Genomic DNA, 4,819 nt, shown 5'->3' on the forward strand with positions numbered 1-4,819 from the left:
GAGTTACCTGCCTCAGGGGGGCTAGCTAGGCTAGGCATGCGTGTGACGACAAGTCGTCGGGCGCGAGGGAACGGGGCTCTGTGCCCTGTCACCATGCAATATGGGCGCTCTGGATTGCTAATGGTTTTCAAACATTGTATGGGAGATGTCTCACTAGAGGTTAAGAAATATGCAGTGAATAGAGCCCCAAGCTTGCATGAACATAACACATATTTCAAAATTCAAATCCACAAAAAAGTGTTTGCTGCCTAACATTTGGTCGAATTGTTAAGAATGGATCCAGTCTTCCTAGCGGAATAATTTGGGATGGTGATCATTGTGTAAAAATATCATACATAATGGATCAGAGTAAAATACAGTTCCTTCACAAAGTGTCTTTTATGATAGAAAGGGCTTTTGGATCCTCTGCCCAAAATTGGAGCAAGGTTGGTTCATTACTTTGTGTCCCTAGGCATCATTAGAGTGTATATGAATTATTTAATAATTCTTGAAGCGATAGAAAAGGTAGCTGCTTTGAAAAGTGTTGTCAAATAGGCATTTCCGAAAATAGCAAAATAATACTTTTACTAAGTCAAATGGAGTCAAGAATTTTACTAGATGATAAAGTGGGCACAAACGTCCACCTAGTTTCATAATTTTTGGAGGCAGTGAAAATATACTTTGAATTTTATGGGCCAATAATTGACACAAAAGGTATATTGAATAAACAGAAATATTGCATAATGACATAACAATATTTTTTTTAGAAATGGGCTTTATGTACATCATAGAAGCTATGGTAAAAATTGAAGAATTGTAGGTGCAAAGAAAGAAATAAGTTTCCTACAATGGACAAAAAATGAATGAACATATTAATATTTTGGGTCACAAGTGTCATAAGGAAGGTTCAAGGTTCCAGGCGATAGTGTTTGCCAAGTTACCAAGTTCATTCATCAAATATCCAGAAAAAATCCAAGAAAGTCAACGCAGTTAAAAGGAAAAAAAACAGGGAGGCAGATCCACACGTGAAATTTCACTAAATGATGTTTGGTTTGTGACACTGGGTAGGACTGCCTGAGCGATATAGCACCTATTCGCCGGTTAGAGCGATGACTAGTGGCTCCCCGACATTGTTCTTTGGGAGCTCCTATCTAGTTCTCCAGGTGTCGCGACGATCCAAGTGGCTCGCATGAAATGCACGTGGGCCCTGTCCATTAGTGTTGGGTCCCCACGGCAGCTTCTCTCGTTCACGCGGTCGACCTTTCTATCGCACGATCACTAACTAATAGAAATCCAGTAGCCACTGGACTATAGATAAACATGTTTTTTTAGAAGAATTTGAAAAAATGTTCGTGAATCAAAAAAATGGTAGTACAAAAAATGTTTGCAAATTTGAAAATTTCTTCGCGAACTCATAATTGTCCACGAATATAAAAACTTCAATCTTTCAAAAAAGGTTTAAAATTTTAAAAATATTCAAGAATTTTAAAATATAAATATTCACAAAAATCATTTTAAAGTTTTTCTTTAAATTTTCAATTTTTATTTTATTTATAAAATAACAAAAAAGTAAAGGAAAAAAGGCATAATGGAAAAGGAAAAACATGAACGATGGAACTTTCAAGAATGTTCCTTAAACCGGGATAACCACTGTGCGTTCTTTTCTCTATATCAGCCGGCCTGTTGAAAGAAATAGCAGGGAACTGGGTATGCGTGAGAACGTATCCTGTGCAACGATGGAATTGATGCGCCGAATGCACCGACCGATTCTGGGCCACAGGATGAAGAATAGATGGACTGGATGGTAACTTAAGCTGGCCGCTGGTACATTTTGTAGAAGAGACCTTGTAAAGTCATTCAGCTGCGCAGAAGTCCTTCCGAAATCCCATCGTCACCTTCCCTTTCCTCTGTCCCCTTCTGTACATGTAGCGGGCGATCTGCGAGCTAGGTTAGCAATTTGCTCCGTCGCCTCTCTCTCCCCATCTGCTGGATCACCGTACCTAGTTCTAGCGCCAGTAGCCCTCTTATCCTCTCAAATGGCCTCGCCCAGCACGGCCAGCAGCCACCATCATCGCTGTCGGGGAGCATGTAATCTGTTCAGCCATCAAAAAGGAGCAGACCATCTTTTGAGGCTTAAAGATCCAGAGTATGATCTCCTATTCGATACATGTTTCTTCCCGTTTGTCAATTTGCCCCAATTGCAGCATTGCAGTAGAAAACAGGCAAACAGATGTTGTTCTCATCCTTAATTTGTAAAGTGTCCATGCGTCTTGCATGCTGTAAAATACAGTAAAAATTGTGCATGAATGTTATGAATTTTATGTGAAAATGGCTACCAGGGAGTTAATTTGCATGACAGAAGTAGATTATATTTTCTCTGTATTCTTTTGATTCACTTTGTTGATTTAAACTGCACTTTAATGTCCAGCTGAATTCTCTGAAAGCATTACTAGTTCTTCTTATTCGTGATTTTTCCTTGTTGCATTCCACATTCTAACAATGTTTTGGAATTAACGATACTGATATGTGTCACTTGTTAGTACGTCAGTCATCTTATTACCAATTGCAGATACAATGAATTGTTCCGTTGTTATATTTCCCCAACTAGTCTGTCATGGAGTTAGTGGCAAGTGTTGCTCTAAGTGTTGGTTCGACCACAAACATAAGAGTTGAAGACGACGCCAATGGCTTTTCTGTGGTAATTCCCTTGTTGTACTCATTATGTTTGCCATGCACATCCATATCATTTGACTGATTTTTTCTTAAATTGCAAGGACGCAATTTAGTTTTCACAAATCATGGAATAACTACAGCAAGCCAAAACAACAACAACAATCTTCCATTTTGTGTAAGTATTTTTTTTTTCAGGTTAGTGTTGTGAAGTTTCAGAAATTTATGTTCTGCTCCAGGAACAGCTGAGGAGCCGGATCAAGACTAATTCTCTCCATTTGTATGTATAATACAGGTAAAGACTGGTTCTCTCAAGTGATGTGCAAATTTCGTTCTCTGTTCCAATGCAAAATAGTGCCTCTCCACTAGTTGTGATGGGACATGAAGTTAATTGGACTGTGTCTATATATATGCTCATGCAGCTTAACAATTACTTTGTGGCCAAATCCGCCGGGGGAATGGTCGAATGATTTCTCAGGTTTTGAGAATTCACTGAAGATGTGTTGTACTTCATATGTACTGTGACACATATCTTTTACACGTTATTTCCTTGTGTCCTTAATTCAGCACAAAATTCAGGATAGAAGGCCGAAGTAGAATCTGAAACTGGGCATGACAAAACACAATAATATCAACTGTAGTCTGATTTCTGTTATGGACATAGCAAATGCACAAGCATCAATATGGGGAAGGCTCGCATATACGAAAAATACCCCTTTTCCGCTGCTTCTACAGAATAAAATATGTGACTCATGATCTGAATAAAAAACGCACATCAGGTTGTTAGGAATTTTGAGGCATCGCTGAATCATAGCCTGCAACGGTAGCAGCGGTGCCAAACCAAAAGCATGTCGTCGGCCGCGCCAAGCCATAGCCAGCCCCATCATGCACAGGGATAGATTGTGGGAAGAGACAGAGGGAAGGGGATTGCAGCCATTTTAGGGTGGGAGTTATACTGAAGAGGGCTCACATCATCATGGATCGCCTGTACAAAGAGGGGATCTCACGAAGAGATGCACACAAGGGGAAAGAGGAAAGGGAAGGGGACGATGGGATTTCAGAAGGACGCAGGGTCTGTTCTATAAAATGTACCAGCGGCCATCTTATGATGTCATCCAGTCCATCTATTCTCCATCCCGTGGCCCAGAATCGGTCGGTACATCTGGTGCATCAGTTCCATCGTTTCACAGGATACGTCCTCGGGTATGCGAAGGTACGGCTAAGGAACTATTTGGGCGCGGCTATATGCCGCCTACTGCAAGGCGCACGGCTGCCTCGCCTTAGTGTGCCGTTGCTGGGCCGACCCAGTAGGACCTGGCTCATCCTGCTGGCATCACACGAATTTACTTTTGTTAACTTATTACTTATATATGTTTTTTAAATTAAATGCATATATATTCAAAATAATAAATTTACTTATGAATTTCGAAATATGAATAAAAATGTTATAAAAACATTGTTAGCAAAGTTTTAGAATGTTGATAACTTTATTGTGGCACTAAAAATGTGGTTCCGAGTTTAAAAAATGTATGCCATTTTTCAAAAATGTGTATAGAATATTTCTTTTACATAAAGTGAAAAAAAAGTTCACGATGCTAGAAAAATGTACGCCACACTTGATGAAAATATTCCCGCATTTCAAAAAAATGTTAAAAACTGCTTGCATAGCTTCAAATAATTTTTGTTTCAATTAAAACATGTATGGTGACATTGTAAAGAAATATTTGCGTATTTTCCAAAAATTTCCATGAAAACTTAAAAGTCGTTTATACAATGGAAAAAAATGATCACATAATTTTAAAGAAATTTTTATTGGCATTTAAGAAATGTACAAATTTTATATGTAAAAACGTTACAATGTATGAAAAAAATCAACACCTTTTTTAAATGTACATCACGTAATTGAAAATGTCTAAATTGTATCGCCAAAATGCTTCATGTTAGCTCTCAAAATTCACATTTGGTACTCACCAAAAAATAGATTTGTGATGAAAAAAAGAAAGGAAAAGAAAGAAGAAAACCAAGAATTAAACAAAAAGAACCGGATGTATAACAAAGAATGAAAAATCCAAAGAAAGCTCATGAAAAACAAATGAAATGAAAGTATAGCGAAAGGAAAATGGGAGAAAACCGGTTAAAAACCATAGAAAACCAAAGGAAAATATAAAAG

General features: G+C 38.2%; 1 long non-coding RNA gene across 2 annotated transcripts; it reads left to right on the forward strand.

Moving 5' to 3' along the window:
• The first annotated feature begins 1,869 nt into the window (after positions 1–1,869).
• LOC119293273 lies at positions 1,870–3,211 on the forward strand. Of its 2 annotated transcripts, XR_005143010.1 has the most exons (4): positions 1,870–2,125; positions 2,549–2,677; positions 2,754–2,827; positions 2,945–3,211. It is a non-coding gene; the product is annotated as an uncharacterized LOC119293273 (long non-coding RNA). The 2 variants fall into 2 exon arrangements; XR_005143009.1 differs by having other exon boundaries at positions 1,870–2,677.
• The last annotated feature ends 1,608 nt before the right edge of the window (positions 3,212–4,819 follow it).

Source organism: Triticum dicoccoides, chromosome 4B, assembly GCF_002162155.2.
Source record: "Triticum dicoccoides isolate Atlit2015 ecotype Zavitan chromosome 4B, WEW_v2.0, whole genome shotgun sequence".
NCBI lineage: Eukaryota > Viridiplantae > Streptophyta > Magnoliopsida > Poales > Poaceae > Triticum > Triticum dicoccoides.